Genomic DNA, 12,299 nt, shown 5'->3' with positions numbered 1-12,299 from the left:
GGCTTTCTTGTGTGTCAGGAGCAGGTAACACAAAGAGGGGTGGTTTCTGTAACTAGAAAGATGCCGCAAAGTGAGAGAACAAGCTTGGATTTTCAACTTCCCGCTAAAAGTATCTAAACAACCCAATACATTATTCTGTAGTGTTTTGAAAGTTTGAATCATAGTCATTAAAAAAACTTTTGTCGCCAGTACTTTTTATGGTGCCCAAATTACTGAATTACATTTGGCCCTCCACAAAGGACTTGAGCATCCGCAGATTTGGGTGTTTGCCGGGGTCCTAGAACCAATTCCTTGCAGATACTGAGGGACCACCGTATATTCAATAACTCAGTCTTATAGGTAACTTAATTTTTGCATTTACTTATAGTGTTCTTTGATGCCTCAGTATGTGGTCTCTTAATTGAAAGCCATTATGTTTCTCTCCTTATGAACACTCTCCTAACCTCAGAATTTATTATAAATTCTATTTTCATTTACTTAAGCAATATTTTATTGAGGACTTAATGTTTGTAGATACTGTGTTAAGTCTTAGGGATGTGAGCCCAGAGGACAGTTAGACTTTCAGTCTGATTTATGAGGGGGTTTTAAAAAATACATAGTTGCTTAAGTCTGAGTATTGTGCTTTTGATAGGAGGAAGCATGTGCTTTATTTCTCCTAAGGAGAAAGAAATCAAAGCAAAATCTTAAAAGAATGTATTTTTTTTTTTAAACTTATATAATGTAAGAGTGTGTGTTCTAAAGAAGTTTTCTGGAACTCAGAACATACATCACCAAAACTAACTGTAGCCTCAAAATACATCTGTCTTAAGTTTTTATCTTAATTTTTTGAATTTATTACCAAGTGGTAAAAATTGATTTAAAAAATCCCACTGTATCTTGGATACTTGTCATAAATTTCCAAATATCTTCTTTCAAGCTCTCAGTCTACCTCAGACTGACCCTATCTTTATTTTTTTCTTTTCTTTTCTTTTTTTATAAATTTATTTATTTTTTTATTTTTGGCTGCGTTGGGTCTTCGTTGCTGCGCGTGGGCTTTTCTCTAGTTGCAGCGAGCGGGGGCTACTCTTCGTTGCGGTGCGCAGGCTTCTCATTGCGGTGGCTTCTCTTGCTGCGGAGCACGGACTCTAGGCACGCGGGCTTCAGTAGTTGTGGCTCATGGGCTCTGGAGCACAGGCTCAGTAGTTGTGGCGCACGGGCTTAGTTGCTCCGCGGCATGTGGGATCTTCCCGGACCGGGGCTCGAACCCGTGTCCCCTGCGTTGGCAGGTGGATTCCCAACCACTGCGCCACGAGGGAAGCCCTGACCCTATCTTTAAAAACGTACTTTAGCACACCCTTACATCCTGTAGGATATGTTGGGGCAGATATTAAATTGCTCTGCTTAACAATGAAACTTACTGAAATTTCCCTAATGACCATAAACAGGTGTTAGGAACTTGGGACATCACATCCAGTCGTTCCTGGGCCCCCCGCCTCCTTGGTGCAGGTGCAGACTGTGCCTTTACCCGGTAAGAGACCCTTCAGTGCAGGCCCATCTGTGCCCTCAGCTGCCCAGCCTGAGGTGTGAGTCTCTGCGCAGGGTGAGCAGCCGGTGAGGCTGAGTCTGAGTGATGGCTTTGCGCTGGAGTCACACGCTTTTGGCAGGAGGAAGGCGTGTGATTATCTTCTCCTAAGGAGGAAGTCTAGTGCTATTTTTCTCTTTTTTTTTTTGCTTTTGACTAGTAGTCTCAGTTGATGGCTGCTGTAGGTGACAGTTGTTTTTCCCCGAGTGGTGTGAAAGTAATTGAGGGGAACCCTTCTTTAGGGTATGGAGAAGTGCAAGTGGGAAGGGGGTGCGTCCAGGAGGGCCACTGAGAGCATTTGCGGCACCTCTGCTGGCCCTGGCGACTTGACCTTGGAGGGCAACTTGACCTTGGAGGGCCACTTGCTGATTTAGGATGAAGTGTGGTGAGGACAATGCCTGAGAGGTTTTCCTGTCGTTGATGTTCAGATGGGGATGGCTGTCCAAGAATATGGTAACTGAGTAGAGATTGTCATTGAATTAACCAGCCAACCCATTATTTTGTTGAGCTACAGTGTTTCAGGTGGTCAGGGGAATGGAGTATCTCAAGTTGTGGTCTCGTTGTTCCTCTAAGTCTAGGAAGGAAAAAGCATCCCTGAAGCAAGGATAAGTAGATTGCACACAGCTACATGTAAATTCTGAATAGCATAGCAGAATAATTATGTAAATTGAATATGCAGTGATGAAGGTAATAGGAGGTTTGGGTTATGTCAGTGCTGGGGCTGAATTGCCAGAGCAGGTTGCTTTAGGCGCTGGAATACTGCAGTGGCAATTTTGTTTTGCAAAACGTTACGTGATACCAGTTATTTCCATCCTTGAATAAGTTAACTTGATGAATTTGTTTATACAGAAAATAATTCTCCTACAGAGGACTGAAACAGAGGGGATAAACAGAAATGGAAGGAAACATTTACTGTAGAACTACTCACATCTTTCTTGTTTGGCCCTCTATGCCATATCACTGGTGAGATTCTCCTAACAAACGTGCTGCCCTTTGAGCGGCTGGTGACGGCAGTGACCCACTGGGGGTCTGCATTATGTCCACACAGGAGAGAGCTGGTTTTGTGTCATTCACATACTCACAGTCATAAATGACATGAGAAAGGTGGCTGTCATTGGTGGGGCTGATTTTCTTTGTGTGCCTTCACGGTGTCCTTCTCACTACCTGCCATCCCTGAAAGCCACTGAGGCTTGAATTTGTGGCCATTCCCAGCAAACTGACCCTTTTGGCAAGCAAGATATAATTGGGTCTGTCTTGCCTATACAGGAGAACCTAAAGAATCTTCCCAGAAGCTGTTATATAGAATGGTAGTGAAACAGAAAAAGGTGTCAGCATTTCAGAAAGAGACATTTATTTATTTATTTGTTTGTTTGTTTCTTATTTTTGGCTGCCTTGGGTCTTCGTTGCTGCGCGCAGGCTTTCTCTAGTTATGGCGAGCAGGGGCTACTCTTCGTGGTGGCGCGCAGGCTTCTCATTGTGGTGGCTTCTCTTGTTGCGGAGCACGGGCTCTAGGCTCACGGGCTTCAGTAGTTGTGGTGCATGGGCTCAGTAGTTGTGGCTCATGGGCTTCAGTAGCTGTGGCTTGCGGGCTCTAGAGTGCAGGCTCAGTAGTTGTGGCTCGCAGGCTCTAGAGCGCAGGCTCAGTAGTTGTGGCGCACGGGTTTAGCTGCTCTGCGGCATGTGGGATCTTCCTGGACCAGGGCTTGAACCTGTGTCCCCTGCATTGGCAGGCGAATTCTTAACCACTGCACCACCAGGGAAGTCCCCAAAAAGAGACATTTAAAATCTTGGTGAAAAAAATGGACCACATGCCTCTTTTCTGATTAGGACCATATCTTTTTCCCCTCTTCCCATTTTACATTAAATATACATTTTTCTACCTGTCTAGTGCTTTCCCCAGGTGTCTTTATAGCTTTTAAATACTGACGGTTAATATTGAAAATAAAGGCTGAGACAGTTGTGGCCTGGAGAGGATGCCATTTTGCATATGGAAGGATTCACGGAGCTGAAACATGAGGATTTGTGGTCTTCTCTTCAATGCGTTTTCTGTTTGTGTATGCTTGGGCCTTGTGAAATGAGAGAGAATTTGGAGGAAGTGCTTCCTTTGAATGACTCTTGGAGGATTTAGTGGTCCATTTAGCTATATAAAGATTCTTTGAATGTACATAAAGAAGGGAACTTGGCCAAAGGTTGTGACTTGACTACTGAAGCTTCATTTAAATGAAGCCATGGAGATTTGCTTCTAATGAAGTTTCTAGGAACTCATCTGGTTCTTGCCCCCCTCTCCACCCCCCAGTATTAAAGTTAATAGGAAGCTAAAATGCTACTTTTCAATTAAGAGTGAAGATATTTTTTTTTAAACTGTGAAAAGTAAACATACCACTCTTACTTTAAAAGACATATAAAGTACCCAAAACACGTAAAGTGTATTTTTTGCATACCACACTGTCATTAATATTTATGTTGCTACTTTCTTCTGAGAAATTTAGTTAACTTTTCAGATATTGTTTTCTCAATTATGATCTAAAAGAGTAGCAGCATTTACCTGAGAAATATTTTTATTCAGCCAGCAAGCCCAATAGTGGTGTATTTTGAGTAACTAATACATATTTTATAATGTGCTCTTATATATGTAAAATTTCTCAGACACAAAAGCAAACCGCTAAACTTGTTTTGCTAGTAAGTACAGAAAACCTAGATAGTCAGATATCTCCCCATCAGGTAATAAAGTAAATTAAACCAGCAGCTTTTCTTCTTCTATTTTCTTGTTCTTTCTTTTATTCACATGCCGTGACTTAGCTTTGACGCAAGACATTGGATAGTTGAACAGACTGAATTAGGTATTTTGGATACTGTACCTGCAGAAGAGAGTGTAGGTTTCTCTGGCATGCGGTTACACAGGACTTTTGAGCCCTTTAGGTGTTGGCGAGGAACAAGGAAGAAGTGTCCGTGAGCATCACGCGTCTGCCCACTGGCCTGCCCTGTCCACTCCTGGTCATTACGTCCAAGCTCCGGGCCAAGGGTGCAACCAGGGGCCCCCTTTCCAGGTGCCCCCTTCCCCTTTCAAAGATTGCCTTCTCTTTGACAAAGGTGCCGGGCCGTGAGGTCTTCTTAATCCCCGTGGGGATTCCTTTCCTTCGAGAAAGGAAGGCTAACCACCTCAGAGCCTTCCTTGTACATGTGAAAGGCCAGTGACAGGCCACCTTATGACCCTTCCTCTCTCTGATTTGTCTTAAATCAGGATGAGCAGGGAGGGAGCTGTCAGCCGCTTTTAGTTCAGACTCCGCCGTCTCTGATAGCCCGTGATTCCCTTTACACTCACTTGGGGGGGGGGGGACGGATGCCTAACATCACTGACCCTTAACAGCAAGTTCTGCTGACGCACGCTCTGTGCCGGATGCAGGAATGGGCCACAGTGGGCCCGCTGGGAATTTGTTCCTGCCCGTCCAGTGAGCGGACTTCAGAGTGGTGGCCTGCTGGCCTTGTGGTTGCGTGGGAGAGGTGAGGTAGGTCCCACTGCAGCCATCAGAGGAGAGGTGAGAGGTGAGGAGGCCCTGGGCAGCAGGAGGAGGTTACAGGGGCATTTTTCTGGAGACGCCTTCCTTTGAAGTCTTTCTTAAGTGGAATTTTAGGGTGCAGCATGTGTTGCTGTCGGAGATGCGTTGGGAATGTCAGAGTTAGAAGATAAAAAGCAGGAGGAGTCACAGGCTGATTTTTTGAATTATCATTAAAAATGTCTATGGCTAGGAATATGCTTTTGAAAAGTATGAAGTTCTGTGCAGATGCAGAACTCGTCACGTGGTACATGAAGATCTTTTTGCTAGTTGTCTTCTGCCCAGGCAGAGCCCCCCCCGTGGGGTGTTGGATGCAAAGCCACTGCGAGAGTGTCAGTCAGGTGAGAGGCCGGCCTCTGCTTCAGCCACCTTTCCATGGACGTCCGTGTGACTGAGCTCTAGAATGTTAAACAGGGAGCTGGAGAGTTCGAATTAAGAAAAAAGACACTGTGGGACTTCGCTGGCGGTCCAGCGGTTAAGACTCCGCGCTTCCACTGCAGGGGGCGCGGGTTCGATCCCTAGTCGGGGAACTAAGATCCCACGAGCCGAGTGCTGTGGCGAAATAAAGAAAAAAGACCTGTTCTCTCTCTCTCTCTTAATTTTAGAAAGGCAACACCCTTGAACTTCCATTAGATTACTAATTCTATGTGTAGCCTGACTCCTGTAGGAACAATGTAACTTCATGCTTCTTCTGTTGGGGTAGGTGCTGAGGTTTTCTCCTCTTAGGCCTTGCCATTTGCTCTGCCTGATTCTCCACCTACATACCTCATACCTCACCTGATTGAACCGAGGGTCGGCTGCATGTCTCACCGGTGGTCATGGCCACCTTGGTGGGTCAGAGAAGATACTTATGAATCCAGGGAGTGGGGTTCTGGCTGCTAACGCTGCCCTCACTGTCCCCGTCCTGGGTCGTGGGAACGCTGGGCGTGGATAAGGCTAGCATCTTAGGACTTGGCACAGACAGCCAAGCATTGGCCCTGCTGTTTGGCCCTTGGAAGCGTATCCCATAGTAAAAGGGCACTGAAAGGCGTGCTTTCTGCACAGGTCGTGTGATGTCTGATTTGCCCCATCCTTTCTGCCGTGTTGCAGTGCCAGGCGGTGCTGCAGAGCTGGGGGGCTAATGCTGATGTTTGTTGAGCTTCTGGGATCGGATAAGACATCAGCTCACCAGACTTTGCTTCCATCTTACTTCTGGCGGATCTTAATTCAGTCCATAAAACTCAATAACCTTTAGATTTTCAATGATAATTCGTGACTTTGTGATTTTTTTTTTTTTTTCCCATCTACAATATAGTCTACATTAAAAATGGGTTTAGCTCTTTCAGGAGAACTTTCTACTGTCTCTTTCATTTTTTAAAAACATTCTTCTTTATAAAATGGTCAACTGGAGCTTTCCTCAGGACAGGGTTCTGATGTTATTGGAAGGCTACCCAGCGATAAGCCGGAGTAACAGAGACGTTCATCAGGGAAGGTTTCCGAGGCCTGGAGGGTCCCCCAAAAGGCCAGGCCAGTGCTGGACTCATAGTACGTCTCCACGAGGAGGTGAGACCTTCAGGCCGGTCCCAGGACAGAGACAGAGGCTCTGGAGCCGGGCAGGTTCTGGCCCAGTCCTGGGACGGCTGCTTCCTGGGCTGAGCGTATAACCTCTTTGACCCTGTTTCCTTATCCTTGCACAGTTTGGTTGTAAGATGTGAAGGCGAGGCCTGTTGAGTTTGAAACACACATTTTAAATGAAAGCAAGTTAGGTTTCTGTATCTTTCCTAACTTTCTTTGCTATTCCCTTCCTAGAAATTTAGCATAATTAATGTACTTCAGGAGTACTTGATCGTGTAAGAGCTACTTAAGGTAACAATTTAAATTATTTGTCTTGGAGGCAGAGAACTTAAAAACTCTATTGATAATTTGTCTTTGCAATTTGTCGTTCAGAAGTAAAATAGAACCCCCTCCCCTAACCCCCTCTCTCTTCCACTTCTCAGCTCTCCTTGTTTCTCTTTCTCAAGCAGAAGCGTAGGGTGAAGAATTTGTGGGTGGCATTTAGGAGTCGGGGGGGCGGCTCAGCACCCGAGGGCTGACTGCCTGGGCAGACGGGGGCTCCTGTCCCCCGATCCTGCCCAGATGCTCTCTGCCCCGCGTTGCCTTGTAGGGGGTCTCAGGCATTCGGACCGTCTGCTGACCGCTGCTGGGCCCTTGGCCTAGGGAGCTCCAAGGGCCTTCGTGTGAAGGTGTTGACTTCTGCGTTTCTTGTCTGTCGTGCGGAATTTGTCTTGACTCTTATTTCATTAGTTTATTCTGTCACCTGCATTTTATCCCATCCCAGTTTAGCCGTTAAATAAAATTTTAGTCTTAGGACTTTAACATTTTTATTTTATTTTGTTGGGTTGTTTTAACTTCATGGTGTATCACATTTTATATTGCCTTCATTGATCCTTTTAAACTTTTAGTACTTTATCTTGTCGCTTTTTTAGTTTGCCTCTTTAGCTTTTAGTTTTCTTTTTCATTGTTTAAAAACTTAGAGGAAAATCTGAAGTTGAGAGGCCAGACGCTTTTCTCCTACCAGCCTTGAGACCTCGACCCTAGCGGCTCATGTATTTTATCATACTTGATCTTTCTGAATCACGACAAGTCATACACTTCCTGTGCCACAAACATCACTCACTTCTCATCCATGACATTCCGTTTTTTATTAAAAGGTCTTTATGTATGTAAAATATAAGGATATGTTTCAATACTCTCTGCTCTCCTGAAAGATGGTAGTGTGACACTGTGGCTCGATTTCCTGAACACGGACCTGTTTAATCTCACGAGCCTCAAGGTTGATTTTCCCCAACGTGAGGAGGCTGATCACTGACGTGTCCTGTCTTGAGGGTCCGTGTGGTGGAGAGCCCCTCGCTCCCCCGCTCTGCCCAGCCCGCCACTGTCCAGACAGCTTCACCAGCTGACTCTCTTCCTCTCGTCATGTTTGGTTCCACGATACGGTTCCTTTTCAAACTGTCTTTCCTTTGAGGACTCAGATCCCTAGGCCGAGGCTTATCCGTGTTTCACTGCACTCTGTAATAAATCAGGGCAGCTAGCTGGCTTTCCAGTAAGTTCTAGCCCTTTGCATAAAGTCGTGTTTAAAAAACCTGTACTCGTTTCTCACCGAAAAGACTTCATCATTTACATGCTCTATCTTAGCTTGGATTTATGTGTCCAGCCCCACTGGGCCCATCGTTGTGGACTCTTACAGCCATACACTGAATATGTCCTTCCATAGGGATGATTCCCTCCATGTGGATCCCTCCTCTCTGAACCCAGCGCTTGTTTCTTGGAGTTCTCATCAGGGTGGTGTAGGTTTTGATCACATGGGGTTGGGGGAGGCAACCACAGAACTTTAGAGCTCAGTCTGGCAGGGTGACCTAAGTGTCACTTAGCCATGGACCCTGAGAATGTCCCGCTGTCCACCACTGGGACCTCCCTCTCTTGGTGAAATGTGACATGTCAGTAAAGCTGGTGGAGGGACAGTGGCCCTACAAACTGCCAGCAGCATCCCCAGAAAGATATAACCCTTTCCAAGAGCACAAGGGCCTGCCTAGCTTCACGAGGGGGTGGCCCCGCATCTTGGCCTCACCAGTCATGGTGGGCGATAAGGGTCAGGAAATGAAAGAACTCTGTCAGTCCGGAGGGGAGGTATACAGATGTACGGGGTTTGAAAACTTGCTAGGTTTCACTGTACTTTGGTAGTAGTTTAGCCCCATTTTACTGAGCTTCATAAAGATAGAATCTATGTGGGGTTTTCGTAAATGAGTTAATGAGAAGAGCGCTTCAGCTGCACATAGTCAGGGCTGTGTACGTGTTTGTTGATTTCACTGTTACTTGTACTGTTTAATTGGTCAGCTAAAGTTTATAAGTAGCGCACCTGACCAGGTACAAGGAATACAGAGATAAATAAGAGACATTTCCTTCTTAAGCTAACAGGATAGTTGGAGAAAGACATACACACACACACACACCCGGTGCTTTGGTTTTACTGCATTGCAGTAATGTTACCACCCAGTACTGTGTATTTTAAACATCCCTTGTGTGGAGTACATCACGTGGCCTGTAGAGAGTGTGAGGTCTTACTAATCCAGACTTTGGTGGCCAGAAAATGGTTCTCTGACTGAGTGATGTCCAGCTGAGCCTTGCAGACGAGTACGCGAGGGGCAGTGGAGGGAGGAGAGACGTGCGTACGCTTTTGGGAGCGGTCCTGTGTATCTGCAGGGTGGAGGGTGGACAGTTCGGGGTGTGGGAAAAGGAGAAAAATAAAGTTCATGTTGCCGATTATAAAAACTGCGCACTGAGAATCTCAGACATCGGTACACGTGGGGCTGGGGCTTTGGGCAGAATGATTCGGTCGGGTCTGCGTGTGAGCCGGCCGCTCTGCTGGTGCCTGGAGCTGGGTTCGCAGGGCACGTTCGGGCGGCAGGGCTGAGCCACAGAGCTCGGGAACGCGGCAGGCAGGGCCGGTCCAGGGGCGGCGTGGAGGCAGCCGGGGCTTCTCCGGGCCAAGGCCAGTCAGGGCTGGACCCCGCACAGCTGGCTCTTCTGGCCGTCCTCGCTGGCGGGGCGTCGGCCGCGGCCAGCCCTGCAGCTGTTGGAGGCGCCTTGAGGTTCTGGATTCGCGCCAAGCAGCCCGTGGCCTTGTCCCGGACCTTGTAGTGTCGGGCTGAGGGGTGGTCCTTGTGAATAAGTACCGCTTCCTTCTCCCCAACCGGAAGGGCTGCCCTCTTCGTGCGTTCAGGCTTCCCAGCTTATAGCTTGGAAGAGGAATGTGTGTACGGCCGTGTTTTGGCTCTGACATTACGAAAGACCAGCCTTGAACCTCACAGATTTGAGTCGCGGCTGTGGCCGTGGGATACGTGTCCTTTCGCCAGCAGTCTGATGGCGGGTGGCCCTGCCCCTGGCTGGTGACGGGGACGAGGCGGGGAGGCCGTTGTGACGGTCGGGGAGGGACATGATACGCATCTGAACTAAAGCAGTGGCCAGGGGTATAGAGGCGAGTGGCCTCTGGGCTGGTCCGCTCGTTTGTCCTTTGAGCTGGTGTTGAGACTGTTGATAAAGGATGTTCCTTCTCTTCACGTGGCCTGGGTGACGTGGTCACGATGCAGAGGGTCCTGTCCCTAAGTCTCCGCAGTTGATTCCGCCTGTGGGTCTGAGCCGCAGTCAGAGAACAGCTCCCAGTCGAGTGTGCCAGGTGCTTGGAAAGGTCGAATCTTGGAGCAAAATGTAATTACTAACCTCATTTTATGGATGAGAAAACTGAGACTCAGGGAGATGAAATGATGTATACAGAGTCACAGACAGACAGGTTATAAATGACAGAGTTGGAACTTGAACTGAGGGCTGTCTGAAATCAGTGCTCCTCATTGGCTAAAAAAAAAAAAAAAAAATTCTGGCTTTAGCTCTTTTGGGGCAAAGCAGTTTTAATATAACAGTTGAAAATCCAAATGAGCTTATTGCAAAATAGCGGCAAAGGCAATCTGATGTAAATAACTTGATCTTGTCTTTGATTGTAATGTCTTGGGGTGAACATTGAAGACTCTGTAGCTTTTTTGACCACTTGGTGTGTTTTTGACTTGTACATTGATGTCATGAGAAGATGTTAGCAAGGAAATGCTTAGATGTCTCGGAGCAGCATGAATAGCTCAAGGTCCACTGAGTTTAGAAATCCTCCAGTCATCAGAGCTGAGGTGGCTGCTTCCCTTGGCTACAGGCATTTTGTCCGAGCATTTGGAGAGGTCCTGTCCGACTTTGCACGGTCTTGGAGGTTCCGCAGAGCGCATCCTTGGGAAGGGCAGATGGAACATCATTAGCATTTCTCTCCTCCAGCAGATTGACGTCTCCTCAGACCTGGGCTCTGGCGGGCTCCGAGGCAGTAAGCCTTTTTCTCCCGTAGGACAGTTTACCCCTGGTGCAGGAACCCCACTAAATCACATTGTGTCCTTCACTGTGGTGTGGAGAGGGCACTGGGGAAGGACCTGCTGCCAGCTTTCTTTACCTGGCAGTGGTTCAACTCCGTGACAGGCCTACCTCTGATTTAAACAAATTTGAGAAATATGTAAAGTTTTGGAAGCAGTTTTGCACTGATTTGATAAAAGAAACCACAAAACACTGCAGCGCAGGTGTTGAGAATGTTTGAAAGCTGATTGAGGGAAGCAGATGGCTTTAGTCAGTGGCATCCAGCCAAAAGAGCAGGTGCTGGTCATGTGACCGCTGGTTACCAGGGTAATCTGATTGCTCTTGGCGTGCAGATGAAAGGAAAGGGGCCCAGCGTTCAGCTGTAGTATTGTATAATTTGTGGCAGTTAGAGCGGAAATAAATGCTGGAAATGGAGCCTCATAGTAGGGGAGACTTCTGTCCATGTGTAGCGTAAACACTAGGACAGTTGGATGAGGGACTGTTGTATGGATTTTTTTTTTTTAATTTAAAAAATATTATGTTTTCCGTGGATTTTTGGGGGCTTAAAGTTTTTAGGACACTCCTTTTTTTTTTTTTTTTTTTTTTTGGTATATTAAAAAGAACTCTTTAAACCTAACTGCTGCTTGCTATAATCTGAATTGTCGTAAGTTTTTTCCTTATGTGGCCATTTAGTAGGCTCAAATATTAACAGAACAAAATAAAAACAAGCTCTGAGTGTTTGAAAATGACTAGTTCATGATTATCAAATATTGTATTCACTACAAAAATGCCTTTTAGGTGTGTGATTATATTAAATATACTTTTGAAACATTTTACATGACATGCTTTACTTAAATAAAAGCATATTGGTATCTTGGCCTCTTTTCCTTTTGTAGTTGTTGGGATTGAAAAAAAATGCTGTTTAATGCATTCTGACGGCATACTTTTCTAGGAATTTACAAATGTAAATAAACTTTTCAAAGCTTTTTGAAATGTATCTTTTGTTTTCCAAATTTATTAGAATTTTAGGCTTTCTTGAAATAGTAAAAATAATTGTTACTGAGGTTGGATTATTTGAAATGTTGGATAGTAAATGGTAATAATCAATATTAGAAAATCTTGGGGCTGGGTTTTGGAAATTGGTATGGAAGGCAGCACCAAGTGTGCATTCTAAAAGAATGGCAAATAAAGGTTCTAAAGGTGATAGTAAACTTAAATTTAAAAAATTTTTTTCTTACAGTTCATTCTTGTCTTTTGACTTATGTAAC

General features: G+C 45.9%; 1 protein-coding gene across 1 annotated transcript in view; it reads left to right on the top strand.

Annotated features, from left to right (window-relative positions):
• CHD7 (chromodomain helicase DNA binding protein 7) overlaps window positions 1–12,299 on the top strand; it is a 118,728-nt gene that overhangs the window by 39,843 nt on the left and 66,586 nt on the right.

The sequence above is a fragment of the Balaenoptera musculus genome, chromosome 17 (genome assembly GCF_009873245.2).
Source record: "Balaenoptera musculus isolate JJ_BM4_2016_0621 chromosome 17, mBalMus1.pri.v3, whole genome shotgun sequence".
Lineage (NCBI taxonomy): Eukaryota > Metazoa > Chordata > Mammalia > Artiodactyla > Balaenopteridae > Balaenoptera > Balaenoptera musculus.
The sequence above is the reverse complement of the archived record's forward strand: the minus strand, read 5'-3'. Positions and strand labels throughout refer to the sequence as shown.